Source organism: Protopterus annectens, chromosome 8.part0 (assembly GCF_019279795.1).
Source record: "Protopterus annectens isolate FY-2018-M chromosome 8.part0, PAN1.0, whole genome shotgun sequence".
Taxonomy (NCBI): Eukaryota; Metazoa; Chordata; order Ceratodontiformes; family Protopteridae; genus Protopterus; species Protopterus annectens.
In genome coordinates, this window is record NC_056741.1 from 619,673,697 (window position 1) to 619,691,934 (window position 18,238).

General features: G+C 45.2%; 1 protein-coding gene across 1 annotated transcript in view; it reads right to left on the reverse strand.

Moving 5' to 3' along the window:
• SRPK3 (SRSF protein kinase 3) overlaps nt 1–18,238 on the reverse strand; it is a 2,415,720-nt gene that overhangs the window by 1,840,122 nt on the left and 557,360 nt on the right. The window lies entirely within an intron of this gene.

An 18,238-nucleotide genomic window follows, 5' to 3' on the forward strand; every position in this document is an offset into this window, starting at 1 on the left:
ACAAGTTTCTGGTAGGAAACTGTACCGAATGCTTTAGACGTGTCTAAGATGGATAATACCATTTTGCCTTCATTTCTATAGTTATTGATAGTGTTAGTAAAGCTTAGAAGAGCAGTTGGGTACTGTGAATGGGGTGGAAACGGTGTTGTGCATCAGACAGGAGATTGTTACGGAAAAGGTAATTTAAAAGCTGGGTGTGAAAAAGAAGTTATGTTCTTACCATAACGTTCCATCTGTGTTGTTGATCTTCATTCATTCCTGATGAATGGGTATCGGTTCTGTCCTCGGTACCAATTTGGACATTATAACAAGCCAGCCAAAAACTCTCGAGCTACGCTTACCCATAATGCCCCTCTCCATCTCCTCAGATCAAGTTTGCCCATAAGAAAGGAAAGCAGAGGCTTTGTCTGAGCAAATACCCTATCATGAAGCTAGGACCAAATCCGAACTAACAGGAGCCTTTCAGAGGGGGTGGGATGTCACGAATGAATGAAGATCAATAACAGAGATGGAACGTTATGGTAGGAACCAAACTTCTTTACCTGATGTTGTTAATCTTCATTCATTCATGATAAATGGGACAGAGTCCCTAGCTACTTGAATCCCTGGGAGGCCCTATGGAAGAATATTCCTGAGCACCACTGAGCCAAAGGATGCTCTCCCCCTGGAGACCAAATTCTATTTGTAATGAGTGATAAAAGTATGAGGATTAGCCCATGTGGCTGCTGTACAAATGTTGTCCATGGAAGCTCTGGAATGGAAAGCAACAGACATAGCAACTGATCTGGTTGAGTGTGCTTTGATTTTAGTTTGGATTTGGTTTTGTTGGTAGACAAAGGAAATACAATCTCTCAGTCATTTAGCTAAAGTTACTTTAGAAACAGGTTTTGCCATTCTGGTCCTGAGAAGGATAAGAATAATTGGTCAGATTTTCATAGTGATTTAGTCCTGTCCAAGTAGAAACTTAATTGTCTATGTACATCCAAACAAATGCAGACAATACTCTCCTTTGTTAGAAAAATTGGGAAAGAAGACTGGCAGATCAACTGATTGATTAATACTCAAATCCGAAACAACTTTGAGTAAGAAAGAGGGGTTAATCCGAAGTGATACTCTCTATTTATGGAAAACCATGTAAGGGGCATTTTATGCACAAGGCTTGTAGTTCTGATATTCGCCTTGCTGAGGTAATTGCTACTAAGAATAAAGTTTTCCGAGATAAAAACTTCATATTGCAAGTGGCAGCAAGCAAAGGGAGGACGAGTCAAGGTTTGTAAGACTAGTGTCAAATTCCAAGGTTCAATTGGCTCTTTGAAGGGTGGTCTAATATTTGTGACCTCTTCCAAAAAGGTCTTACAGAGATGGTGAGATATCAAAGAGGAGTCTGGGAAGCCATTGAGGAAATTTGAAACAGCTGCCAGGTGGACTCGAATGGTGGAAGCTGCCGCTCCCAAATGTAGGAGGTTTGATAAATAGTCCAATACAGAGCTAACCGAAGGCTAAAAGGGGTCTAGTCCTCTCTCTCAAGGCCAAAGTACGACTCTTTTCCACTTGCTGAGATAAAGTTTTCTGGTGGATGGCTTATGGGAAGCCAGAAGAATGTTTTGTACAGGGGAGGATAGATTATTCTGCCTGGCAATTACTGGAAGGGGAGGAACCAAGCTGTCAGCTTGAGACTTGATATGTGTGGATGGATCAACCCTTACGGGTGTGACAGTAATTCCAGAGTTGGATCCAGAGTCCATGGTCAGTGGACCAGGTGAGGCCAAAGGAAGTGGAACCAAACTTGTCAGGCCCATTAGGGTGCAATGGGATTACTCTGCTTCTCAACCAAAGAGCCTTCTTTAGAAATTGTGGGATCAGAGGAAGAGGAGGAAAGGCATAAATAACTCCCATGGGCCAACTGTATATTACAGCATCCCTTGGTGGACTCCCCACTGAAGGGGGATTAGGGCAAGTAGCTGCTGCATTTGTGGTTGGTGGGGGACACAAATAAATCTCAGCAAGGCTGACCACAGCAGCTGAAGATCTTTGCCACTATGACAGGATTGAGGGACCACTCGTGAGGCAGAAGAAAGCATCTGTTCAGCTTGTCCGTAATTATGTTGGAATCCTTGGAAATGTGTGTTGCTATCAGAAAGTGGATGGAAGATATTGGCCACTGCCAAACTCTCATGGCTTTCTGCCAAAATGGGTAGGATTCAGTTCCCCCTGTTTGTTAATATACCAAACAACGGACATGTTGTCCGACTGGATAGCAACTGTCCCTGACAGGAGGACAGATTGGAATGCTTGCAACACCAGAAGCACTGCCCTCAGTTCTAGCACACTGATATGCAGGTTGACCTCCTCGGGGGAACCAGGTGCCTTGGATTGTCTTTCTCTGAAAATGCCCCCACCCCATCAGAGATGCGTCCATGGTCTCTATGGCCTTGGGCTGACAGGGTGAGAATGGGCAACTCCATAGTTCCTTTTCTGGTTTCATCCACCAAACTAAGTCTTGTTTGCAGCTGTTTGCTACGTGGATCGGGAAGGACATATGATGAGTTAAAAGGGGCCACTGTGATGTTAGGAGCCATTGTAGGAGTCTCATGTGTAGTTTTGCTAGAGGAAATAGTTGGGGCCATTGATCCTAGTAGCTGAAGGACTGCACGAGCTGGGACCTTGTCCTGAGACAGTATCACTTGGAGTTGAGATCTTAGTCTTTGGAGCCTGTGAAGCAGGAGGGCGACCCGGCAAGACTAAGTGTCGAATGTTGCACCTATGAATTCTAGATTTTGAGTAGGTACCAGTTTGGACTATTCTTCATTTATTGAGACCCCTAAGGATCTTGCTAGCTGTAGGGTGTAAATGCAAGGCTAGAAGCAGTAGACACTTGGTAGGGGCGGTAAGGAACCAAAAGTCTAAATACAAAAACACCCAGAATCCTTATAGTCTCAAGTGAGCTGTTAACACTGCCATACATTTTGTGAACACTGTGGGGACTGTGGAGAGACCAAATGGCAGCGCTCAAAATTGGTAGTGATTGGCTCCCATCCAGAAACGATGACATCTCTTTCAGTGTTCGTCCATTTTTATGTGATAATATGCATTCTGAAGACCTATCGAGCACATCCAATTGCCTTTCTCCATCAAATGGGAGGATAGACTGAACCGTGACCATCCTGAATTTTGTTTGTCTGACGAACTTGTTTAGGATGCTGAGGTCCAAAATTGGCCTCCAGTCACCTGTCTTTTTTGGCACTAAAAAGAACCTTGAGTAAAATCTGGATTCTATCTGGTCTGGTGGGTCTGTTTGGATGACTCTTTTTAAAAGCAGCTTTTGAATTTCTTACGCTGCTGCATCTCATTGACTGGGTGGAATGTTGGGGATTTGCCTTTGTGGCCTCGGGTAAATATCGAAAGGGATGTGATACCCTCTGGTAATCATCATCTGCACCCAAGAATCTGTTATGGAATGTCAGGCTAGGTGGTGCAGAGAAAATCGTTCCCCGACTGCTTCCAGAGGCAAACAATCGGGCCATTCTACAGGAACAGTGATAGGGCTGTTCAGAGAAAGAATTGCTGGATCCCTGATTACACAGACCCCCTATGCCTCATTAGGGGCATCTTCCTGATGAGTTCAACCCCTCTGCCCTTCGGGGAAAACTCGTCACATGTGTCGCGGAAAGGACCCTGGGATTTCTTGAACCACATCTTCCCACTCCTCTGATTCCTAGAGTAGTATCACTGGGGAGTAGAAAAACGTACGCCCACAGCAGACAGGGTCTTGCCGCCCTTTTCACATCTGGCTAAGTCTTTCACCTCTGGACCGAAAAGAGAGGATGTGTCAACAGGAGTGCTGACAAAGGGAGACTTAAAAGGGTCCCAAAGTCACATAAGTGCATTCAAGCGCAAAGTCTCATGAAAACGCCTGCTCGAGCCGCCCCTTTGGTAGTATGAGAGATCAACCACATGGACGACTTGGGTATAGATTCTAGGGTGGCAAGCTGTGAGGCAACTTTGTCACGTACCTCATCAGATACTGCTCCTTCTAGGGTTCCGTGATCAAGTCCCTGGTAAACTGTGCCAGGTAATTCAAGGATCAAATAGCAAAGGTCGATGAAGCATACACCACTTCCCTAGTCTGTCCCTCGTCTGAGACTCCCTGTTTACAGGATGGACATTAGGACTCTCCTTGGCGAGTTATTTCCAAGTGGCTGCTGCCACTACCATAGTGTCTACTGCCAAGCCTTTGGAACAATGGGAGTGATCCTCCGGAGGGGATAGAATTTTGTCTGGTCTCCAGGGGATAAGCTCAGTGGTGTCAGGATTCTTCTAGGAACATTGCACGATGAGGTGAACTAGATCACCCGCAGACGGGGTCACCCAGGAAGTAGAGGGTAGAGCATGGAGAGTCTGCAAGAATACAGACTCCTCAAAGAAAGGGTTGGCGGGCTTTCAGTCTCATCGCTGCTTTAAGATTTCTAGTATGTCCCTAAAAGAGACATCCTCAGGGGGCGATCATGGGGACCCTTCCCCCTCATCACAGTCTGTATCTTCGGTGAGGGATTCTTCAGGGGAATCCATGTGCTTCCTCTTGCACGATCTCTTATGGCATGGCCCTCAGAGGAGGCATCTGAAGAGGACTCCAAAGAGAGGGTGCCCTGTGGTACAGTATCTTGAGGTTCCCATGCTCGATGTCTCAGGGTAATGGACTGTCTCAGCTGGGGACTAGAGGACATGTATATGTGGCCTTCTGGCACAGAAGGGACCATCTGTGAACCTGCTGAGGTGCGTGTCCTCTTAATTACCTGGAAATCAGGTCCAACCAAAGAGGGATGGGAGCCCAGAACCAAGAAAGACAACCTTGAAACTGAGGTCACACCCCACGCTGATGAGCACGCTCCCAGGGAAGGAGCCATGAGAGGACTCAAAGCCGTCAAAGCAACCAGGACCATAGACTGCACCATAGAAAGAATAGGTGCCGTACTAGGGGTCATGGTGCCAACAGACCAGTCACGACCATGAGGATGGTTCGGCTCAGATTGCGTCGAGGGCCATAGGGTAGGCTCCGGAACCAAGGTAAGATCTACCAGTGGAACCGAAGAAGCTGGAACCGGGATAGGTGTCAGCATCAGGGGTTCCGATGCCCGTGGAGAAGTTGAAGGAATATATTTCGGAGTCTGTGGAGCAGATTCCTCAGCTCCGGGTGGGAAGGAGGATTTAGGAGGAGTAGGAATTCCTCTGCCCACCAGGAGCTGATCCACGAGTCTCACTATGTTGAGCTCCGAAAGGCTCCTGGTGGAGCAGGCCGACATCCCCGATTGAGAATCAGGCCATTCAAAAAATGGATCTACATACAGGGAATATCAGGTCCGAGCCAAGATTTTGACCTTCAGCATCGTGGTCAAAGGACCAGACATTTGCTTTGGAGGGGGGTTAATGACCTGCATTGGAGAGACTATTTTTGGTGCCGAGTGGGTCTGTGGTACCGTTGAAGTGGTTGGTACAGTAGGTGGTGAAGACATTATCGGTTCTGTAGTTAAGGACGGCACCATGGCCAGAGTTTTAGGCTCCGGTGCCAAGATGGGTGCAGAAGTCATTTTCAGCTGTTTGGATTTCGGTTCCATATGGGACTCAGCAGATTTAGATTCACTAGTATGAGGAGAAGATGGTACAGACTGACTCCTCTTCTTCGATTTCTTTTTTGGAGGGGTTGAGACCTCCGCCTCAGATAAAGCCTCTGAGAAAGGGGTTTTCAAAAGTCCCTTTCAAATTAACTTTTTTTTTTCTTTCAGCCAATGTGCGGGCACTAAAGCCCTTGTATAGTTCGCATGGGGGTTGAACCTTCAAGTGTGGAACACCAAGACGATAAATGTCCGTCGGAATTAGGCATTTTCCTGCCATACTTATCACACTGCTTGAAACCTGCTGTCCCCCTTCTTGTCAGCCATTACAACAATTGGTCTATAATTCAATCTACCAAGCTACAAATAAACAGCAATAAGAGAAAGGCCCTGTCACAATAGCTGAGAAGAGCACAAAACAGACTCTCACACACAGTCAAGGAAAGGAATAGTGACTTTTTTTTAAAATTACCAACAATGGTAAAAAGAGTACCCAATGGGTAAAGGGAAAGGAAAAGAATACCAGAGATGGTATTAATAGCTATCACAGGGATATAGGCGGGGCCTGTACCACAAATGGTATGAAGAAATACCAAAAAATTGGTAAGAAAATCAGGAAAGTCACTCATACAGAAAGGGTAAGCAAATTATCAGCAACTAATAAAAGAAGGATTAGAGGGGAAAAATCCCAGAAGCATAAGAAATATTACCGAAAAAATATAAGAAAATATATACCACTTAGCTGAGAGCGGGCCTGACGCATCTTGGCACTATACGTGGCAAACGAGATCTGAGGAGATGGAGAGGGGCACAATGGGTAAGCTTAGCTCGAGAGCTTTTGGTTGGTGCAAGCTTGTTATAATGTCTGAGTTGGTTCCAAGGATGGAACCAATACCCATTCGATATGAATGAATGAAGATTAACAACATCAGATTACATTTTTCCAGTAATTACAGAGCACAGCAGAGTTCCCTCCTTTATGTGGTGGGGTGATGTAAGATATTTTCCAGAGGTATGGAATGCAGTGTTCTGATACAGAGCGGTTGATGAGAATTAAGACAGGGTAGGAGATGGCTTCTGCTGCTAGTTTAAGGAATTCAGAATGTAATTTATCAGCTGCAAGGGAGGCAAGTTTAAGTCTGCCAAGTAGTTTCTTTATAGTGTTAGTTTGGATAGGTTTAAAAGAAAAGTTGTCATTGGTTTCCATGGCTAGAGTTGGGATAGTTAGTGGAGCTTTAAAAACTTTCTTAGAAAGTGAAAGTATAGAGTTAGTAAAGAATGTATTAAACTGTGTGGCTATACTGTCTTGCGTCTTAGTGACTGATGGGGCTGGTGTTGATTGTTGGTCAGGTTAAAGCAATTTTTTATGGTGGACCAAAAATTTTGTGTATTATTATTGTGTTTTAGCTGAATATCATGTGGAAGTTGGTATTGGTCAAGGTTGGCTTGGGTTTTTTTGTTGTGCCATTGTGCCCAGGCTTTATCCTTTTTTCAATAGTTTTTTTTGGTTTCTTTTGTTAGCCAAGGTGCGTAGTTTGATTTCGGTCTTATAGCTCTGCTTGGGGCTATTTTGTACAGAACGTTCGAGGAAAGTACTGTTAAAGTATTCCACTGCAGTATCCATGGCGAGGGTTTTGAGTGGGGTCCAGTTACAAGTACGTAGGAGTGAGATAAATGAAGGTTAAAATCTTTTTAGTTTCTAATTAGGCAACAGGTGGTATTTATGGGGGGTTGAAGGTGTTGTCTAAGCAGATAGGTTGGGAGGTGACTGCTGATGCTGTCAGGGAGACAGCCTGACTGAATACTGTGAGATGTTCTTTTAATAAGGAACCAATCCAGTATAGACTGCTGTCTGGTGGCTTTGTCAACTGTAGTTGGAAACTGTATAAGTTGGGTAAAGTCATGCAGGTTAATAAAATTAATGGGACTGTCAAGAGTTGCAAGTGATTCAGTCAACATTAAAGTCATCCATTATTACTGTTTCTTGAAGGAATGTGAAGGATATGTAGTGAAGAATTTCAAGTAAGGCAAGGTGCCTGGGGGAATATAAATACCTACTATAGTTAGGTACTTGTTGGGGTTAATCTCTAATTTAGTGAATAATATTTCTGTACTGTTGAAAGCTAGGCTGTGTGGTTCTGTGCGTTCTGGTTTAAGATCTGATTTATATATTATGGCTACATTTGTTTGTTTTGTCTATTCTATGTATACTGTAACCTGGAGGTAGAATTAAATTGTCATTAATATCAGGTTTTAGCCAGGTTTCTGTTAAGACGGAGATGTCATGAGAGTATATTGATAAACTGGCATGGAATTCATGTACCTTACTGAGGATGCTCCTAAGCGTCACGTTAATTAATAGAAGGTCGGGATCCTTTGGAAGAGATGTTTACTGCCGTGAGAGATTGGCAAGTGGGGGAGTTGGTGGATCGCTGCATGTCAGTTTTGGGGTCAGGGTTTGGGTGAATACCACCGCAGAGGTCTAGTTGATTTTTAAGGTTTAAGAATAGTGTGGATAGTTTTGATAGGAGTTTACTACTTTTATGGATAGTATGTGATTTGGTAACTAGGTGAGTGTATTTATTCTGAAAATACCCAAAATGAGTGGTGTTATAGAGGTCAAGAGCTATTTTGAGGTTTGGTGGTAGTGTATGGGGAGGATGAGTGAGTGTTACAGTAGTAGAAGAGAAAGTATTGGATATTTGGGTATGGTATAAAGTTAAGTAGTTGGTTAGAATTGAGTGAGGAACACACTGTTTAGTGTTGTAATGTTTAGATATTTTACATAGAGGGACAACATTGTAGGTGTAGGTAGCTGCTTGCTAGAGTATGATGTAGGCACAGTAATACTGTGTGGCAGGTAAGGTGAGGAATTAGTAACTATGTTAGATAGAGAAAAGGAAAAATGGGGTAAGTTACTTGATAAGTAGATGAGGATGAGTAACTATTTTGGATAATGAAAGAAATAGGGGGTCATTTGTGTAATGAGTAGATGAGGGGACTGAGCTGGGAGAATGTATTAAACAATGTCAGGTAAGAATAACTCTGACAATTCTTACAACTATAATTAGGTTGAAAAATTCTCTATGCATGAGGTTAATGAAATTGCTTGCTCTACATGCTGACTCAAAGGGACAGGAACATCCCAATTTATAGGGGAGGATGGAAGAGGGGACCTTACCAATATCGTCCCGGCTAGTGTGCACACCACTCAACACTTCAAATCCAGCAAAATAACTGAATAAAAGTAAATTTAATTTGGTAACAGATCCCAGGGAAGAACAGACTTTGTAGTGTAGAGTTCCCTTGCAGAGGTAGAGTCATACCGTGGCAGAGAGATAAGACAGGTGTCAGCATAAAGCACTGGTGGTATGGGAAGGTTGTTGGATCGTAGTTAAACCCAAGAATAGACTAAAAATACAAAAGCCGAGAGCAGAGTTAGAGGGGATCAAAAATTAGCAGCAGAGGAAGAGAACCACAGGTGCAAAATTCAGTAAAATACAGTTTATTGGTAAGTGCTTTCGTCAGGTTTAAAAATCACCAAACTTCTTCAGACACCATTTTACAAACAAACCCAGCCATTTACACCAGTGTCATAACTACCAGCAGCCATTGACATCAAGTAAACACCCCCACATGATTTATTTAAAAATTCAGGAACCTACAAGTTTAAAAAAAATACACGTTCCTTAAAGAGACATTCACAGCACTATTAAAGTTGCATTAAATCCATCTACCATTTTAATTTATACACTCCACCACGTTTCTTGTAATAAAGAATGTAATTCTAGCTATCATAGGCTTTTAAATTAAGCAAACTAGAAACGGACACCATGTCATTTAATTCTGGTGGACAACTAGCTTTGAAATAAATCTGCCACCATACTTCTTTCTCTTCTAAATATAGCTTCCATGGTCCCCCACCAGCTTCACTTTGTATCTGCTGTAGTACTGCAAATTTAAGTTTGTTGGGGAAATACCTTTAAATGTCTATATAAGGCATTGGTTTCCTTATGTTGTGCTACTTCATAAAAATGCTCAGAAATTCTTTGTAACAATTTGCGTTGCGTTTTGCCCACCATATAGCATCCATTACATTGTGTACATAGGGCAATATAAATCACTGCCCGAGAGTAGCAGCTATATTTGCCCTTTATTTTTATGGTCTTGTCCAATACCTTGATGCTGGACCCAATAAAAATATGTGATATTTAACTTGACCCTTGTATTTAAAGTACATGAAATCCAGTACTTAGCTTCCTTATGACTTCATCCCTTATACTACAAATAAAGGGTAAAGGATACCCCCTATCCAAAAACATCTGCCCAATTACATCACATTCACTCAAAAAAATCATTCAAATCAGAAACCATTTGGGCTGCTCTTACAAGTTGCCCCTTAATTATTCCACGTTCAACATGTGGTGGATGACTACTAGTGTAGTGTAAATAACAGAAAATGTGAAGAATATTCCGGAGCACTGCAGAGCCAAAGGACACCCTCCCTCTGGGAATTATATTCAGCTTGTAATGGGTAATAAAAGTATGGGATGAAGCCCAAGTGACTGCTGAACAAATGTCATCGAAGGACACTCTGGACCAAAAGGCAGCAGAAGTAGAAATCGATAGAGTAGAATGGGGGTGAACTCCGACAGGTTCATGTTGGCCAGAACTCTTATATGCGAGAAGTATACAATGGGAAATCCATCTGGACAATGTAGCTTTTTGACACAGGTTTACCCAAAAAGGGTTTAGCAAAGGATACCAGGAGCTGCTCAGATTACCTATGTTCAGCAGTCCTGTGTAAGTAGAACCTCAATTGTCTGTGCACATCCAAAGAATGTAATTTGTATTCACCCTTGTTATGATAATTTGGGGAAAAAACGGTAAATTGATAGATTGATTAATGTTGGACACAGAGGCAACTTTAGGCAAAAAGGAGGGAATGGTCCTGAGGGAAACTCTGTCTTTATGAAAGACCAGGTATGGAGGTTTGGCACAAAGGGCTTGAAGCTCCGAAATCCTTCTAGCCGAAGTGATAGCAATGAGAAAGGCCGTTTTCCAAGATAAATATTTTAGATCCACCGAAGCCGCAGGTTCAAAGGGGGGGGCAGTAAGAGCCTGGAGAAAAAGGGTTAAATCCCACGGAGGGACCGCATCCTTAACAGGAGGTCTTAACAAGAAAGTACCTTTTAAGAAAGTCTTGCAGATCTTAGAAGACGGTAAAGGACCGAGATTACTTCCCACATGAAAGTGGGAAATCGCTGCTAATTGGACTTTGACCGTAGAGGAGCTGGCACCTTGGTCAAATAAATATGACAAAAAAATCTAATACAGCTGGTATCGGGGCTGTAAAGGGATCCAACTTTCTATGTTCCGCCAAGATCGAAAAGCGTTTCCATTTGCTCTTATAGACCTTTCTAGTAGAAGGTTTATGAGTGGTTACTAAGATAGCCTTAACAGAAGAGGAGATGCCAGGAGTCCTAGCTATTACTGGAACTGGATCAACCAAGCTGTGAGCTTGAGATTGTCCAGGTTTGGGGTTGTCAACCCTAGGGGGTGAGATATCAGATCCGGAGTGGGATCCAAAATCCATGGAGGATTCACTAGATGAGACCATAGGCAAGGGAACCACGTTTGACAAGGCCAGAATGGGGCTATGAGGATCACTCTGCTCCCCAACCGACAAGCTTTCTGCAGGAATTTTACCATTAGAGGAAGAGGCGGATAAGTATAAAGTAGACCGGATGGCTAAACATGCACTAGAGCGTCTCTGGGGGATTCCCCTGGTGGGGGAAGTACAGTGAAGTACTCGCTGTACTTTGCGTCCGAAGGCGGCGCAAAGAGATCGCAGCAAGGTTGACTCCACTTGAGGAAGATTTGCTTCGCTACTCTTGGGTTCAGAGACCACTCGTATGGTGAGAGGATGGTTCGACTCAGCCTGTCTGCCAAAATGTTCGACCGACCCGGAATGTGCGTTACTATAAGAAAGCGGTGGGTGGCGATCGCCCATTCCCAAACTCTCATGGCCTCTCGACAAAGCGGATAGGATCTGGTCCCCCCCTGTTTGTTGATATACCAGACTACTGACATGTCTGTCTGAACTGCAATTGTTCCTAAGGGAAGAAGATCCTGGAGTGCTTGCAATGCTAAAAGCACCGCCCTCATCTCTAGGACACTGATGTGCAACAAGGTCTCCAAGTGAGTCCACGTGCCTTGGATGGTTCTGCTCATGCAGTGCCCCCCCCCACCCGAAGCGAGAAGCATCCGTGGTCACTGTGGCTTGAGGAGGGGACATTGAGAAGGGGCGCCCTTCCCTAAGATCCGAGGAATGGATCCACCAGAGTAGGGATGTCCTGCAAACCTTGCTAAGGGGGATAGATGCACTTAGCGGATGTTGCAGGATGGACCATTGAACCTGTAAGGTCCATTGTAGGACAATCATGTTTAGACAAGCTAGGGGTGATAGATTGATGGCCGCAGCCATGGAACCTAGCGCCCTCAGGACCAATTCCGCTGGAGGAGCCGAGGATTGCAGGAGGGCCAGCACGTGGAGTGTCAAAGTTCGAAGCCTGTCCGGAGTTAGGAAGACCCTCAACAGGTTTGTGTCTATCCTGGCCCCTATGAAATCCAAGATTTGAGTTGGTTGAAGGGAGGATTTCTTGAGATTGATTGAGATTCCCAGATGAGAGGCCAAGTGAAAGAAGTAATTCCTGGCTGAACTTAGTAGATGCCTGGTGGGGGCGGTCAGGAGCCAGTTGTCTAGGTACGGAAAGACCTGTATTCCCTGAAGCCTCAGGTGGGCCGCTACAACTGCCATAACTTTGGTGAACACCCTGGAGGCTGTGGTGAGACCAAAGGGAAGGACCCTGAACTGATAGTGGCCGGCTCCCAGCCGGAAGTGGAGAAACCTTCTGGATCGTCTGTCCATCAAAATGTAGTAGTACGCATCCTTGAGGTCTATAGAACACATCCAGTCGTTCTCCTGCAGGAGTGGGAGAATGGATTGAATGGTGACCATCCGGAACTTTTCTTTGGCAAGCGACAGGTTTAGAGTGGATAGGTCTAGGATTGGTCCCAAGTCCCCAGTCTTTTTTGGCACCAGAAAGAACCTGGAGTAAAAGTCTGATCCGGATTGATCTTGGGGGACGGGCTGGATTGCTCTTTTTTCTAGAAGATGCTTTATTTCTGTGGCTGCTGCCTCCCTTTGATTGGGTGGGACATTGGGGAGGCTCCGAGGTCTGAGATGGAGATTCAGAAAGGGGATAGTGTAACCTCTGGATATGATTCAAAGCACCCAGCGATCCGTTGTAATGGACTCCCAAACTGCTAGGTGCCTCGAGAAGCACCCCCCCCCCGACTGCCTCCAGAGTGGAGTAGTCGGGTAACCCCTCAGGGCTGCTGTGCAGGCCGATACGAAAAAGGTTCTCTCGACCCAAAATTCTTCGGTCCCCCTCTGCCTCTGGGCCGGCGTCCACCCTGTCCTCCTCTGCCTCTGAAGGACGAGGGGTCCGGAGCGAAACGGAACTGTTGAGATTTCCAAAACCACATCTTCTTTTCTCCCCTTTGGTTCCTGGAGAAGGACCTCTGGGGAGCCGAGAAGCAGATCCCGACGGCAGACAACATCTTCCTGTCTTTCTCGCTCTGGACCAGCGTGTCGCGGACGGTCTTGCCAAACAGCGAAGAGCCGTCAAAAGGGACATTTGCGTAGGATGCCTTGAAGGGTTCCGCAAAGTCACAGAGACGGAGCCAAGCATGCCGCCGTAAGACAATGCCCGCTCTTCTAGCGGCTCCTTCCATAGCATGGGAAAGAAGCCGCATAGAAGTGTTTGAAATGGACTTGAGAGTGGCCATTCAAGCTGAGAATGTTTTCTTATCCTCGGCCGACATGGTATCTGGGGGCGACCCGGCATATTCCTTGAGGAGATCCCGCTGGAGTCGTATCACATGTGCCACATAGTTCAGCAACCTTACGGAGAAGGTAGCTGAAGCGAACATCCGCTTCCCTAGGTGGTCCGTCGTCTGAGACTCCTTGACGGGAGGGTGGACCGAAGAACTCTCCTGGGCTAGTTCCTTCTTGATGGCAGCCGCCACCAACATAGCATCTACCGGAGCACCCTTGCTCCAAACCGTCCTATCTGTGGGTGGACTGAGGATTTTGTCTGGTCTCTTTGGTATGGGCTCCACAGTGTCCGGTTATTCCATGCCCTGGTAGTGAACAGATCTACCAGGGGATCGGCGGGAGGGGACACCCAATAGGTAGATGGGCCTGCGTCAAATGCCTCCAGAAACAAAAACTCATCGGAGGAAGGTTTTTGGGCTGACCACCACCCTCTAATACGAAGCATTTCCATAATATCTCCGAAGGAGACGTCCTCGGGGGGAGGGGGCCTTGGGGAACCTTCCCCTTCCTCTAAGTCTGTGTCCTATGTCAGGGACTTGGATGAGTCCAAGTGCCTCCTCGCACTTACATTTGTGAGGAACCTCCTCGTGGTGGGGGGGGGGGCTGTCCGAAGATGCCTCACCAACCACATCTTGTTCTTCTAAGGGAACCATCTGGGATGTAGGTGCAGGCTGTCCCTGGGGCCGGGTGATGGAAGGTAGGCCCGCCTGAGAGGGAGTGGAGGGTGGAACCATAGCAGTAGCCTGGGGGCTCGAATCCCTCGACAAGACCCCCTCCACAACATCGAACGCTTGAAGGAGAACTGCTCTCCCTAGAACCCGAGAGCAGCCCCTTCGGATCAGAGGTGTGGACCGGAGCCGGCACCGATGCAATCGGATCTGAAGGGCCAGTATGCTCCGACCGAGACGGAGCCGAAGACACATTGACACCTCCGGATCCAAAGCTCAGCTCACGGCTCTGAGAGCTCAGATCCGAAAAGGGACCCGACAAACTCGAGGGTGCAGTCAGAGCCGAAGTAGGGTGTACTACTGGCGCCGAGCATCCTCCGGCTCCGATGCTACCTGGATCCGACGGCTCCGAACCCCGGTAGTGGGTCGGAGAAGGACCAATCGGGGTGAAAAATGGGGTTGAGCTCCAGGAGCACTCCCATCTGCAGTTGGGCCTGGAGAAACCTACGCATCATCCAGTCCGTATCTGCATCGGACAAACTTCGAGTCGATCTAGACTAGGCCACCGAGGCTGGCCTGGAGTGCCGCCTCGAAGGCGACCGGGTCTCCTCCTCCGGCTCTGGGGAAAAACGAGGTGAATGGAGCTGGGAAGGAAAAGGCCCGGATGTCCTAGGAGAGGCTAACTGTTTAGCCGGTGGAGCCAAAGAGGAAGCTTCAGCCCGCCGCTTGTGGTGTTTCTCTCTCCTTTTCTCCTTCCTAGATTCTCTCTCCTCCCGAGCCACAGTGGGAGGGTGAGTCCCGGTCAGGGGAGCAGGGATGGAAGGCGGGACCGCTGCGGTTGCAGCTGGTGCCGCCGAGGGAGAAGAGGACGAAGCAGAGTCCGGGGGCAGAAGTCCCACCAGAATCAGCTTCGACCTTCTGTCCCTCAAAAGCCCTGGGGTTGAAGGCTGCACAAATTGTGCAGCCTGAGGAGAGATGTTCAACCCCAAGGCAGATAACACACCGAGTGTGGCCATCCGCTGGGGATAGTGGCCACACTCGGTGCATTTGGAAAAAATTGCTTTAGGGGCCTCAGACATGGTAACAAGATAGGCCCAACCCGCACACACCTTCACACACACGGGGGGAGGGAGGAAGACTAAACTAACTAAAAGATAGAACAATTACCAACAAGATTAGCAATTTAACAGAAAAGGGGAAACACTCACTCGTCTATAGATTAAACTAAAAAAACTAGATAAAAAAAGGTAATTTTTTTGTATAACTCACGAAACCCTATGCTTGGAAACTCGTTCTAGATGCTTGAATAAACTGCGGCAAACAAGATCTGAGGACAGAGAGGGATGGCAGGGGGTTATGGGTAAGGGGGAGGAGCTTGGAGCTCGTGCTGGATAAAGCTGCCGGTTCGGATCCGATTCGGATACGATACCCACAGGTTGATGAACAAATGAAGTTAACTACTTCAGATATAGGGAGTCATTTGTGTAATGAGTAGATGAGGGGACTGAGCTGGTAGAATGTAATAAACAATGTCAGGTAAGAATAACTCTGACAATTCTTACAACTATAATTAGGTTGAAAAATTCTCTATGCATGAGGTTAATGAAATTGCTTGCTCTACATGCTGACTCAAAGGGACAGGAACATCCCAATTTATAGGGGAGGATGGAAGAGGGGACCTTACCAATATCATCCCGGCTAGTGTGCACACCACTCAACACTTCAAATCCAGCAAAATAACTGAATAAAAGTTAATTTAATTTGGTAACAGATCCCAGGGAAGAACATACTTTGTAGTGTAGAGTTCCCTTGCAGAGGTAGGGTCATACCGTGGCAGAGAGATAAGACAGGTGTCAGCATAAAGCACTGGTGGTATGGGAAGGTTGTTGGATCATAGTTAAACCCAAGAATAGACTGAAAATACAAAAGCCGAGAGCAGAGTTAATTAGAGGGGATCAAAAATTAGCAGCAAAGGAAGAGAACCACAGGTGCAAAATCCAGTAAAATACAGTTTATTGGTAAGCGCTTTCGTCAGGTTTAAAAATCACCAAACTTCTTCAGACACCATTTTACAAACAAACCCAGCCATTTATACCAGTGTCATAACTACCAGCAGCCACTGACATCAAGTAAACACCCCCCACATGATTTATTTAAAAATTCAGGAACCTACAAGTTTAAAAAAAATACACATTCCTTAAAGAGACATTCACAGCACTATTAAAAAAGTTGCATTAAATCCATCTACCATTTTAATTTATACACTCCACCACGTTTCTAGTAATAAAGAATGTAATTCTAGCTATCATAGGCTTTTAAATTAAGCAAACTAGAAACGGACACCATGTCATTTAATTCTGGTGGACAACTTGCATTGAAATATATCTGCCACCATACTTCTTTCTCTTCTAAATATAGCTTCCATGGTCCCCCACCAGCTTCACTTTTAGTAGTGCAAATTTTAGTGTGTTGGGGAAATGCCTTTAAATGTCTATATAAAGCACTGGTTTCCTTATGTCGTGCTACTTCATAAAAATGCTCCAAAATTCTTTGTAACAATTTGTGTTGTGTTTTGCCCCCCCCCCCCCATATAGCATCCATTACATTGTGTACATAGGGCAAAATAAACTACTGCCCGAGAGTAGCAGCTATATTTGCCCTTTATTTTTATGGTCTTGTCCAATACCTTGATGCTGGACCCAATAAAAATATGTGCTATTGTACTTGACCCTTGTATTTAAGGTACATAAAATCCAGTACTTAGCTTCCTTATGACTTCATCCTTTATACTACAAATCAAGGGTAAAGGATACCCCCTATCCAAAAACATCTGCCCCATTACATCACATTCACTCAAAAAAATCATTCAAATCAGAAACCATTCGGGCTGCTCTTACAAGTTGCCCCTTAATTATTCCACGTTTAACATGTGGTGGATGACTACTAGTGTAGTGTAAATAACAGAAAATGTGGACTTTATATATATTTTAGATTTAATTCCACCACCTTCCTTCTTGGCTAATTCAACATCCAAATACACTATACAATTTGTATCCACTGCAATAGGTGAACTTCAAAAAGCAAGTCGTCTGATTAATATATTCTACAAATGGACTTTTTCCTCTGGGGGTCCCTTCCAGCAAATGAACAAACTGTCCAAAAAGCGGGCATACACAGAGATATATGTATAAAATCTGCTAGTAAAAAGAAAACATCTTTCCCACCAGGCCATAATGATACTGGCATAAAGGCAGAGCCCATGGCCACTCCCTAGTTCTGGTGGAAGTAGTGCTCTTCAAACTAAATGAAGTTATATCTTAACAGTATATCCATCAGCTGGCAATAGGTGTTAATAACATCTTGGTTAAGTTCCATCACTTCATGTAAAAATTCACCAAACCATTCCATACCAATTTGATGGGGTATGCAACTGAACAAATCTTTCACATCTATAGTAATGAAAATTTCATCATATATAGGTTTTAAACTATTACACATTTTAATAAAGGTTGATAGACGAGATCAGACAGGAGTCCCCGTGGACTATGATGTTTGCAGATGACATTGTGATCTGTAGTGAGAGTAGGGAATATGTGGAGGAGACCCTGGAGAGATGGAGATATGCTCTAGAGAGAAGGGGAATGAAGGTCAGCAGGACTAAGACAGAATATATGTGTGTGAATGAGAGGGAGGATAGAGGAATGGTGAGGATGCAAGGAGTAGAGGTGGCGAAGGTGGATGAGTTTAAATACTTTGGATCAATAGTTCAGAGTAACGGTGAGTGTGGAAGAGAGGTGAAGAAGAGAGTACAGGCAGGATGGAGTGGGTGGAGAAGAGAGTGTCAGGAGTGATTTGTGCCAGACAAGTACCAGTAAAAGTGAAAGGGAAGGTCTACAAGAGGGTAGTGAGACCAGCCATGTTATATGGGTTGAAGACAGTGGCATTGACAAAAAGGCAGAAGTTAGAGCTGGATGTGGCAGAGTTAAAGATGTTAAGATTTGCACTGGGTATAACGAGGGTGGACACGATTAGGAATAAGTATATTAAAGGATCAGACC